Source organism: Cydia fagiglandana, chromosome 27 (genome assembly GCF_963556715.1).
Source record: "Cydia fagiglandana chromosome 27, ilCydFagi1.1, whole genome shotgun sequence".
Taxonomy (NCBI): Eukaryota; Metazoa; Arthropoda; class Insecta; order Lepidoptera; family Tortricidae; genus Cydia; species Cydia fagiglandana.
In genome coordinates, this window is record NC_085958.1 from 5,632,640 (window position 1) to 5,645,611 (window position 12,972).

The following is a 12,972-nucleotide window of genomic DNA, read 5'->3' on the forward strand; positions in this document are numbered from 1 at the left end:
ACCTCAATAATTGCAACCAAAAGTCCGGTCCCGGTCCCTTGAGACCAAAAGGCCTCTATAATTGAAATTTTGGAACCTTTATAATTGCAATTTAGATTTTTAGTGCTTTTCGTAATTTTTCCTCTGTAATTGACCACATCGCAACTTAAGACCTCTATAATTGACACTGTGCTAAAAAAATCCGTTATTTTTGCTCTTGTTTTTACCTCTATTATTGAAACGAGTCTTACTCTAAAATTACCTCTGTAATTGAAATAATGTAGTTGTAGACAGCAGAAACAATATTTTAATAGCAATTATCATTTTATTTATATCTCCATCCAGAATTCAATTTATTTATTGGGTATCTATCATAGCCTGTAGTAGGTGAAATAGTTTTGGTCAATAAAAAACAAAGTATGCTTTTTACGTTCTAATAAAACTTTCTTCTACAATTCAAGGGATTTTTTTTAAATCCAAATAATAAGAAAATAAAGTGGTAATTAATCTAAGTAGTGTAAAAGTGCAAGTATAGACAGAAGCAATATACATATATACCAGAAACCCAGAACGTAAGCGTGTAATTCTACTTTAAAGGGTTATTTGCACCTCCATAAAAGAAATTTGTCAGAACGCAACCTCTATTAATGAAAACCTCTATAATTGACACAACGATTTTTCGGACCTCGTTAATTGACACGACCTGCTTAAATGAAAAACCTGGTTAATTGACAAAAACTGGCCGGTCCCTTGAGAATGCAATTATCCAGGTTCCACTGTACATGCATTCGCGAGATGCTCGACTTCGGTATTCAAACACAAAGCAATAGTACAAATATCTAACTAAATGCAAAGGCCGAAGGAGCGATTCGAAGATCCGAAGCGTCCGACAGACGCGCGCCTCCCGTAACTTTTCCAAGTATTTTTAAGTACAAGTGTCTAAGTCGCAAGATCCAAAGGCTGAAGTCGCATTGGGCCGAAAGCCCGAAGCATCCAGGTCAGTTCTAAACACAGGTAATTAATAGGGATGTACCGACTAGTCGCCGACTAGTCGGGAAAGCCGACTATCCGGCCACATTTGTAGTCGACGATTAGTCGGCGACTAGTCGGCAAAAATGGCCGATTAGTCGGCACTTTATAAATGACAGAAAAACAGGGCAAAAAGAAATACACAGCAAATATTTACGATAAGTTTTTCACCTATTTTACCCACATTCCTATTTAGGGTGCTTACGAAAACTTTTGTTTGAATTATTGACCGCTTGGTCGCTTTCTTGTTTGCTTGTCGTACATATTATATATAGCCTTAGGATTTTTTATTCAGTTCATTTTTCAGCGTTACTATATGTATATTTATAATATGACGAATAGAGAGGGGTAAAACGGTTTTTTATTAAGTGCATCTGAACCGAACTTAGACGAAACTAATGATCCGGCCGACTAGCCGACTAATCGGCCATCCGAGCGCCGATTAGTCGGCTAGTCGGCCAAATTAATAGTCGGTACATCACTAGTAATTAATACAATGCGAACGCCGGAGGCCGAGCTCCGCGTAGGGCCGAAGGCCCGACGCCTGCAAGATGTCAGTGGTTAAACACAGAACTGACAGCCTGGACGCTTCGGGCCTTCGGCCCTACGCGGAGCTCGGCCTTCGGCCTTCGCATTTAGATACTTATACTATTGTTCTGTGTTTAAGTACTAAAATCCTGGACGCTTCGGGCCTTCGGCCCTACGCGGAGCTCGGCCTTCGGCTTTCGCATTTAGACACTTGTACTATTGTACTGTGTTACAGCACTGACATTCTGGACGCTTCGGGCCTTCGGGCTACGCGGAGGTCGGCCTTTGGCCTTCACATTTAGATACTTGTAAAGCTCTGTGCTAAAGCGATGACATTTTGCTAAAGCTCGGCCTTCGGCCTTCGCACTTAGACACTTTGTACTATTGTTCTGTGTGTGTAGTTGAATACAGTATCCTAAAAACAGGCAAACAACCTCTGTAAAATGTAACGATGCGAGCGGTACGGCTACCATCAGTTTGGCATTGACATAAACGCTACCGTGGGCGTGAACGTAATTTACTTTCTATGCATCTCGCTCGTACTGACATATTAGTGCGAAAGAGATATACCTATAGGAAGTAAATTACGTTCACGATATCGTTTATGTCAATGCCAAACTGATGGTAGCCGTACGGAACACTAAATGCCTCGAGCTATCTCGGACTTGGCCAAATTATTTTTTATTTGGAATCAGTTGCTAAAATTTTGCAAGTGTGAGATCAGAATGCCATTAGGCATTGAGTCCGCCGTTTGTACATTATTATTATTTTTTATACAATAAAGTTTAAATATATTTTTTTTTTATAATGAATACTTTATTCATATATATGGTACAAAATAAATAAATTAGAAAAGCTCCATGAAAATAAGAGCATATATTATCTTACTCAACATTGGTTGAAAATGTCTAAGATATATACATACCAGATGGCATGAGCACACAATGTACACTGCAAGCGGGCATTGTGTCGAAACTAGGACAAACCTAAGCTTGAACTTTCTTCAAAATTTTCAATATCTTTCGACAAAGAAGTTGCCATGAGTTTCGACTACTGCGTTTTTAGGGTTCCGTACCTAATGTGGTTTACGGAACTATTTATAGGATCTTTTCTGTCTGTCTGTTACGAGGTTACGAGAGTTTTTAGGGTTCCGTACCCAAAGGGTAAAACGGGACCCTATTACTAAGACTTCGCTGTCCGTCCGTCCGTCTGTCACCAGGCTGTATCTCACGAACCGTGATAGCTAGACAGTTGAAATTTTCACAGATGATGTATTTCTGTTGCCGCTATAACAACAAATACTAAAAACAGAATAAAATAAAGATTAAAGTGGGGCTCCCATGCAACAAACGTGATTTTTAACCAAAGTTAAGCAACGTCGGGAGTGGTCAGTACTTGGATGGGTGACCTTTTTTTTTGCTTTTTTTTGTTTTTTTTTTTGCATTATGGTACGGAACCCTTCGTGCGCGAGTCCGACTCGCACTTGCCCGGTTTTTTTGTTCTATTTAACGAATCCACTGCGTGAGGTACGCGCTACGCTATACAATATTTCGTCGGGTGACAAGCAAAAGTCACTAAGTACTTTCAAAAAATTAAAGTAACAATGCACTTTATTACACTTGTAACACGGTCTATTGTCCAATAATTTCAATGGTGTTAGTTAGTGACTTTTACTTGTCACCCGACGATTTAACACTTTCACGTTTTGAACACAATAAACATATGTAAACAACATTTATGGATAATGATCCAATACATTCTACGACTCTTCTCTTTCCGCACAAAGATACTCTACCTACCTAACCTACAGCCCGCGTTGTAACTAAAATTATAACGCGTTGTAAATAATATATAACGTAAAAAGCCCTGGCCCCAATTTCACATCGGTGACAGGTGCGACGAATTGTAAAGTCACTATTGCTGACGTCACAGGCATCCATGGGCTACGATTACCACTTACCATCGGGCGGGCCGTATTCCTGTTTGCCACCATCATTGTATTATTTAAATAAACTTTATTATATCGGAAAAAAACAGATATTCCTCCTGCGAAGTTTCTGACAATTCTTTTTTGATACCTTCATTTCCGACATTTGTAAATACGACTCTGTTCCATCTGAATATGGTTTATATTAGATTGAATAAATCAGTACTATGGGTAGGACCGTGAGCCTTACTAAGATATAGCATAACATAATAGACACAATTTTCTATATTTTCTATTTGCACCGGTTACGGCTACCACCAGTTTTGACATTGACAGATACGCTCGCGTCTAAGTAACTTACTTTCTACACATCTCGCTAGCACTAATATGCGCGTATAGTTTGTAGGTTTCTAATAGAGCCCTGCACCTGCATAAAAAGTACAGTACTCCGGTTATTGAGTGCCGGCGAGTCGAACACTACGGAACCAGTCGGCGCGTTATCGGAGAGCGCACCTACACTGGTTTTTGAGCGTTGGACTAGCCCGCGCTCAGGTGCCAAATAGAATAATTATGACCCTTTTTTGCAGGTAAGTAGCACGTGCGGTTTGACTTAACAATAGACAATAGGATTAGCCGCCGGGCTCTATTACAAAGCTACGAACTATACGAGCGAGATGCTTAGAAAGTAAGTTACTTAGACGCGAGCGTATCTGTCAATGTCAAAACTGGTGGTAGTGGTTCGGCTTGAAATCTTCTTTTAACTAAAACTTACTGTTTCAATGAATTTCCAAGACGAGACAAACAAGCGCAGCTTGTGAACAACAGTCGTTTTAAAAAGCTTTAAAAGCATGCGCTTTAAAATTTGCAAAATTTAAACTACGCTAGTTTGGAATGTTTGCTCTGAACAAACATGGTTATTTTGTAGGAATGAAGTTTAAATGAAATGTTTCGGAGAATAGGTACTTCCGTTAGGATTTAGTTAAAGAGAAAAGCACTATTAGTTACAGATATAGCGCATAATTGTTTCCTATAGTATTTTCTCGGAAACGTATTTGTCATGCTACTTCAGTCAACCTCAGTACTTTTTGTACCGAGACTGACTGACATAGCAAGACACTTTCGTACGTGTCCGTGAAAATACGATGGAAAATAATTATGCACTACAATTCTGTACACACTTACTTGCTAATAATCTTTATAAATGACCTATTTAAAATGGAGAGAATAAACAGCACCTGCATCATAAAACACTATTATATTAAATCAATAGTTAATACTTTAGCTGCCTTTAGCACATTTACAATTGTATTTTAATTCTTTTTTTATATTTCAGGTAAGTTTCCACCGTTTTATTAACCATCAGGGTAAGAAAACTGCAGAATACGTTAAAGGTAAAAAACCTAAATTTAAATTTATTTGAAAATGAATGAAATGAAAATGAAAATGAAAAATTATTTGAAAATGAAAAATTATTTATTTCCTTATTAAACTTCTACAAATTGCCATCAGTGGTTGGGACTTCCTTTTAGGTGAGTGAACCTGTATCAGGGTGCCCCGCTCCTCCATAACTAAACAGTCTTGTTCTCTTGTTATTACTTATAGGAAATCTTATACATAAGCAAGTAACTTATTTTATTTATAAACTACTTATAACTAATATTTTCTATTTTTTTTTTAAAGATTGTTTTAGGATTTTATGCTATTATTTAGTATTCTAAATTAAGTACTAGGTTTATGATGAGGATATAACTATGAATGAATGAATGAGTGTGTGTGTGTGTGTGTGTGTGTGTGTGTGTGTATGCAAGTGTGTGTGTGTGTATGCAAGTGCGTGCGTGTGTGGATTAGCGTATGAGTTCTGCCAATATGTTATTTTTAGTTAATAATTATAATTATTTATTTGATTATAAATTTGACGACGTGTTGTGTTCCTACCTTATCTCAAATCTCACTCATTATTTGACACTACCTGACAGTAAATTATTTAACTTTACTACAGTTATAAATGAATAAATAGGCATTGAATAAGTAGTTTACGCAGCGTAGGACGCCCGCAGACTAGATGGAGCGATGACCTTTGCAAGGCGGCTGGCAAGAGCTGGATCAGAGTTGCCGCAAATCGTGCTCAATGGCGTGCAATAGGAGAGGCCTATGTCCAGCAGCAGTGGACGAGAGTAGGCTGATAATGATGGGTTTATCTTTAAGCCTTATGAATATTTCATAGTCAGTACCATGAGTCACAAATGTGACGTTTCTTCAATCAAAAACGTTACTTTTGACACTGACACATCTAATCCATATAGTTTCTAGATTTATTCATTGGCGTATCTTAAAGTTCGAATTGGGCAGTCAGTCATCTAAAAATACCGTATTGTAACTACCTACTTATTTCGCTACTACTAAATGTTAGCCGGAGAGCTAGCCACGGAAAAAATATGCAATTTATAGAGCAACGAAATCCCTCTAGTGAGTGTGATAATTGTGTTTGGGGTTTTTATAATCGTCTCGATGAGCATTAGTTGCCTGTGGAAAGAAAAGTACAGTCAGCGAGAAAAGCTTGTACCAAAAATGAAGTTTTTGCCAAAAACTTATTTTATTCCGCTGCATTTTCTCTTAAATACCTAACTGACGTAAAATTCTCTCGTTAAATTTGCATGCACTACAATTTCGGCTCGACAAACAAAACAACTTCGTTAACTTTAATGATTTGAGTTTAGACTTTATCCCTTAGACTTAAGCTTCAAATTAGGATGACTTCGGAATGACTTTCAGCTAAACGAAATGATCTAGGAGGGATTACTGTAAGATTTGTGAGATGAGGTATAAAACAAGTGAAGTGTAATTTTGAAAATTTAACATGAACTCATTTTTCTAAAAACAACGAAACACTGAAAATCGTAAACTAAAATATATATCATACACTAAAAAAGTGAAAAAGTCCACCGCTGGCGGTGGGTTAGAAAAGAAAAAACAAATAAAAAAATAATGCATAAATTAATTTGATCAGCATTGGGCTAGCGTGGGGACTATAGACCAAGCACTCTCGCGCATGAGAGGAGGCCTGTGCCCAGCAGTGGGACGTATATAAACTGAATTATTATATTATTATCTATCAATTGGTTTGTTCCCTAGTTCACTTAAGATTGCGGGTCACTTCTGGATGAGATTGGCTTAGGACCGGGACAAGTGGCGTATTAGAAGAGAGGCCTATGCTCAGCAGTGGGCGATAAAAGGCTGATATACTTACGCTACCATGTCTTTATATTTTAGAATTATGTATTTATGTCAAAAAAAACATACACTTGTTCAAACAGCTGCCAAATCGAAGGCTAAAATACAAACTTGAACTACCCGCGCCTAAATTACAAATATATAGGAAAAGCCCTCTTTATGCAGCAGCTAAATGCTACAATCATATTCCGGACTTTATAAAGGCAGAGGAAAGAGAGACAACATATACAAAAAGATTGAAATGGTTCCTTGCGAGAAATAGTACATTACTACAGAGGCCGGGACAAAAGGGGTTGCCGGCCGAAGACATATAGACGGATAGGTCTGAGCGCGGGCAACCCCATTTCCCGCCGAGGTATGTATAGTGCTTTTCTGAAACATGCAATGAAATAAATAAAATAAAAAATCCACGAAACCCAAGTTTTATTTATAGAAAAAACTAAAAGTAAACTACACCCAAAATATAACCAACACGTACCTATATCATTATCACGCGTATGTTTTACACGAGTCGTGTATTTTTACTACCCGTATATTTTCATGTATCTTTGATTTTTTCGCCTTGTATCCGTCTGACTGTCGTTTTCGTCACAAAGGTTTACATAGTCTTTCATGTTGATATCATGTTTCACATACATCGTTGCTTTATGCATGGAGTAAATAAGTATAATTTCCACAGTGTTGACGAATTTGTAGTTACATTCATTTAAAATATGCCACAAAACTGTTTCTAATAAACTGTAAGCCATTTTTCTTAGTTTCTCAAAGAATAAAATTGCCATAAGCAACCATATACATACTTCGTCTTTGACTTAGCGGCAGAGGCAGCAAGTTATTTAAAATCAATTCTGCTTACGCTGCCAATTCCAACACATACGATTACAATTAATATTAATTTCATTATTTCGTCGGAACTCATATTAAAGTCTAAAAATCAACAACGCACCATAAATCCAATAAAACAGAATTAATATTTATCAACTTTACCTCCATAACAATTTAAAAAAATCACTACGCGTGTTTGAGGAGACCTTTTTACCGCTAACGTTTAGATGAAATATTTTAAATATTTTTATTTGTGTAGTTAAATTTATAATTTAAAATTATAGAATGTATTATTTATCAAGTTCATGTTGATTTTATACAAATAAAACTGCAAATTATAGCAAACATTGTTTTTTGTTTTTTTTTTATAGGCGTAGTGGCAGAGTGTCGTTACGAACCATAAAGCAATAACTGCCTCTAGTTTTTTTTAATGGATGAATGCCACGATGCTGTGTCACAAATATCTGTGAAATGAAAATTAAAAAAGAGGACTTTGCCGGCCTAGGCCTGCAAGATGTGTATGAAATTCCATTAACGACCTTTTGTCCTAGCCGCACCTGAAACGTCATACTTCGCAGCCTATTATAAGGAACATAACATCAATATTTCATTGCATGTTTGAGAAAAGTATATTATTCTATTAATGATTTCTTTGCAGATAGCTTTAATATGTAATTTATTCGTTTTATTTATATAATTTAATAGGATGCTACTTATTGTGCTGTATTGCATGACATTATGTAAATATTATAAATCTTAGTTTAAGGAAATGTTTGTCATACCCTTTTAGGGTCCATGAGGTACTTACTTGTATAAATGTTGTAACATCTCTTGTTGTAACCATGGCGCAATCAATGATTGATTGATTGATTGATTGATATAATGATGATGATGATGACTGAAAATTGGGTAACAAAAATGGTGAGCAGGTAGAAAAAACCGGACCATTGCGTATTGGACTCGCCCACCGAGGGTTCTATACTTTTCAGTATTTGTTGTTATAGGGGCAACAAAAATACATCATCTGTGAAAATTTCAACTGTCTAGCTAGGTATCACGATTCATGAGATACAGCCTGGTGACAGACAGACAGACGGACAGATGGAAAGCGGAGTCTTAGTAATACGGGCCCGTTTTTACCCTTTGGGAATGGAGCCCTAAAAACAACCTGGAAGTGTTACTTTGGCATTTACAATATCAAATGGTTAAAATCAAACACCAAACCACAGCATCCATTCATCTCAAACATCACAGCCTTAAACTTAATACCGGAAGCCCTCGGAAACAAGATGGCGACCGCAGCCGTTTCCGTCAATGGTGCCAACCTAAACGGATTATATCGGCCGATTTGAGCCTCGGTAACGTAAATCGGGGATTGGACGTGCCGATTTTTCTTGGATTGTTTTTGTTTTTATAAGGTTTTAGTCGATTTCGTGCAATTTGTTTGATACGGTTCCTCTCTTGATGTTATATATTTATATTATTATTTACTACAATCATATGGAATTCAATACACAGAGTAGGTAACTAATTTGCCTCAGTAGAATTGCATTTACCTAAGTAGTTAAGTGAGTTTAAAATTGTTTTTTTTTTTAAACTTAATATCATCATCATCATCATCTCAGCCATAAGACGTCCACTGCTGAACATAGGCCTCCCCCTTTTTTGGGGGGTGAATGCCATAATCGCCACGCTTGGCAGGCGGGTTGGCGATCGCAGTCGAGTACACCGAATTTGAAGGACGCTGCTGCCCATCCACCGGTGGACTTGGACGTGGTTTAAGGACATACCCGGGTCCTGGACGTAGTTTAAGGACATACCCGGGTCCCTTAATATAAAAATCATAAAATCCCAAGCTTTCTAATATAACTTGCAGTTCCAATTATCACTTGGTCCGCAAAAGCTTTCCGCTTATTGTAAGCTCCGGTCAACTTTGAGCGAAGCTTAAACGACTTGCCGGGCTTTGTTCTAGTCCACGTATTATTTTAATATAAAGATTTACAGCGCTTTCGCATTGCCCGATCCGACATTGGAAGTCGAACAGTAGTTAAATGTAAGTTAGTTAATTTTTTGTTCGTTATGGTCACTAGTGAGTCAAGTGAGTGGAGTGGTTTCTTGGTCGTGAGAAAACCAGACTATTTAATCCCAATAAGGCATATAGTTTCCCCTCTGGGTTGGAAGTTCAGATGGCAGTCGCTTTCGTAAACACTAGTGCTTACGTCAAATCATGGGATTAGATGTAAAGCAGACCCAGGCTCCGATGGCAAAATGCCGGGATGACGAGGAAGAACATGGTCACTAGTTATCAAAATAGGAACTAAAAATAAATTTAGTTATATTTTCGTCAGCAGTAGAAGATAGTTAGCGTTGCTCACTTGCTCATATCATTATGTACTATTTTTCGTTAACCCGCTCACTTGCTCCGCACACCCGCACCAGCTGGCTTCTGTAATACTTTATTTTTAAACTAAGGGTCCTGAAGGGGATAAAACAAACAACCCGATAGCGGACAGGTACAATTTAATTGCCGGCCTGGTTAAGTTTACACTTTTGAGCTTAAACACTACTTAACGACTTATTGATAGTAAACTAAATTTATATTTATCTAACCGGGTTTTAATTATTGTTGGTGATACTTGGTCGATTGCGCTATTGGATAGTTAATACTAAAAGGTGAATAGTCCAAAATCGCAGTTTAGGAAAAAGTAGTGAAAGGCTTAGCTGCACTGTAGCGACAGTCGACGGCTCTCTCTCGACCAGATGGCCGGAGGTTCCAATAGCTCCGACCCTGGCGGGGCCAGCGGCACAGAATCTGGCCTACCAAAGGCCGCGCCCCTAGTAGACACTCCACTCCGTTCTCATCTTTGCCTGCCCTCAGGTGTACCTTGAGGTTAACCCGTTTCCCGAAAGAGCGAACCAGGAGCGTCCTGGGCACTTCGGAGTTGATATTCGATCACTCATAAACCCCGGCAAGACGATTTGCCTCCGACAGGTAAGGCGTCGTTCATATACTTTTGTCAGAAATTGTATGGCGTGCCATGCGGCCACATAAAAGTATCCCGCGTAGCGCTGAATTCTATACTGTAATATAACCCCAAAGGGTTACGCATGGAAACCCTTGTTCCTATGTGAAACGGACTCTCACGTGGCACGGACCACAGATTCTTGGCGTGACCTGAGCCAGTGGAACTAATCCCGTACCCGGAATTTTCCAGGAGGTGTCTACTAGGGGCGCGGCCTTTGGTAGGCCAGATTCTGTGCCAGTCGACCTGTGCAGCTGGCCCCGCCAGAGTCGGAGCTATTGGAACCTCCGGCCATCTGGTCGAGAGAGAGCCGTCGACTGTCGCTACAGTGCAGCTAAGCCTTTCACTACTTTTTCCTAAACTGCGATTTTGGACTATTCACCTTTTAGTATTTATTAACTATCCAATAGCGCAATCGACCAAGTATCACCAACAATAATTAAAACCCGGTTAGATAAATATAAGTTTAGTTTACTACCAATAAGTCGTTAAGTAGTGTTTAAGCTCAAAAGTGTAAACTTAACCAGGCCGGCAATTAAATTGTACCTGTCCACTATCGGGTTGTTTGCTTTATCCCCTTCAGGACCCTTAGTTTAAAAATAAAGTATTACAGTATAGAATTCAGCGCTACGCGGGATACTTTTATGTGGCCGCATGGCACGCCATACAATTTCTGACAAAAGTATATGAACGACGCCTTACCTGTCGGAGGAAAATCGTCTTGCCGGGGTTTATGAGTGATCGAATATCAACTCCGAAGTGCCCAGGACGCTCCTGGTTCGCCCTTTCGGGAAACGGGTTAACCTCAAGGTACACCTGAGGGCGGCAAACATGAGAACGTTGTCCCAATTATTTAATATAAAGCCGAGCCCGGCTAGGTCGGGGAAGAAAATCCAAGTCCCAAAATGGCCGAATCACTCTCCCTCGGTGCCTCCTCTTCGATGTTGCCAGGGTTACAATCCCAAGGCATTTAACAAAACTGACGTGAAATTCTAAATACGGAAATTAGAACAGAGCGTGGTAAACGCTGCTGGACAAGCACGGTATGATATTTTTTAAGAAAGGGAAAGGAAGACTCGACAATCTATACATTCCTACCCGTTCATGGAGAATGATAATAATTATTTTGGTAAGAACTAGTTGTCGACCGAACTGGTTTCGAAGGGATTCAGACCTATCTCCCTGGCAACACGGAATCGCTGCCAACTTGACAGTCCATCGACACTATTCGAGACACAGATTTAATCGCCCGTCCGGCTTCATAGAAGTATTTTGTTATCTAAATATTTTTCCATTACACTTCTTCTTCTTTATTTGCCATGCCCTAATGGACGTCGGCGACCAGCTTTGCCATGTCTCTCCTGCTCTTAGCCATATTTGCCAGCGTCCAGCGTCCAGCGCCAGCGTCCAGCGCCAGCACCAGCACCAGCACCAGCACCAGCACCAGCACCAGCTAGCGGACGCCCGAAAACTCTCAAAGACTTGTGGATTGTAGTAACCTTCTTACCGACTTTCACCTTTTGTTAGTAAATGCATAGAGTACCTAATATAAATAAAGAAAGAGTAGTAAGGCACTGGTCCCACCGCGAGCTAGTAAGCTATGAGCTATCGACACGCACAAAAGATAAGCACTCCCGTGTAAATAAAAGAGACACGGCGATATTTATAGTTACTCGCCCAGCGGACATCTAGCGTCAAGTAGCGGATTATCAGTACTGCTAGTCGACAATAGATGTCGCGGCGAACAAAAACTCTAATGCTCAACAATTTTCAAATAATATTATAACCGGATTACTCGAAACTCTATTTACAACTCTTTATGCTTCTAATATTATTCGTAAATTGTAGTATCTTTTATTGTCAGTAGCGACACTTGTGCCATCTGGTGTCAAGAAGCGGTACTAATAGTTCCGCTACTTGGCGTTAGATGTCAACCATGAAATAACGCTCGTTTGGGTAAGAAAACTGATGTATGGACTTAACACTCTTTCTTTACTTATACCGGGTGTGGCCTGTAACACGAGCAAATAATTAAAACATAGATTGTACTCCTCAAACGGTAAACGTTTGTTCAACGACTTTTAAAAATTATGAATAAATAAATAAATAAATAAATAAATAAATAAATAAATAAATATTATAGGACATTCTTACACAGATTGACTAAGTCCCACAGTAAGCTCAAGAAGGCTTGTGTTGTGGGTACTCAGACAACGATATATATAATATACAAATACTTAAATACATAGAAAACACCCATGACTCAGGAACAAATATCTGTATCATCATACAAATAAATGCCCTTACTGGGATTCGAACCCAGGACCATCGGCTTCGCAGGCAGGAAGAAGGATGAAGTATTTAGACTCCCTATTTTTCATACAAAATAAATATTATCTTCAATGGACGCCATCGCCATGCCATATCATT

At 38.9% G+C, this 12,972-nt stretch overlaps 1 protein-coding gene across 4 annotated transcripts in view; it reads left to right on the top strand.

Annotated features, from left to right (window-relative positions):
- Nucleotides 1–12,972, top strand: part of LOC134677883 (synaptotagmin-7) — an 836,427-nt gene that overhangs the window by 537,193 nt on the left and 286,262 nt on the right. The window lies entirely within an intron of this gene.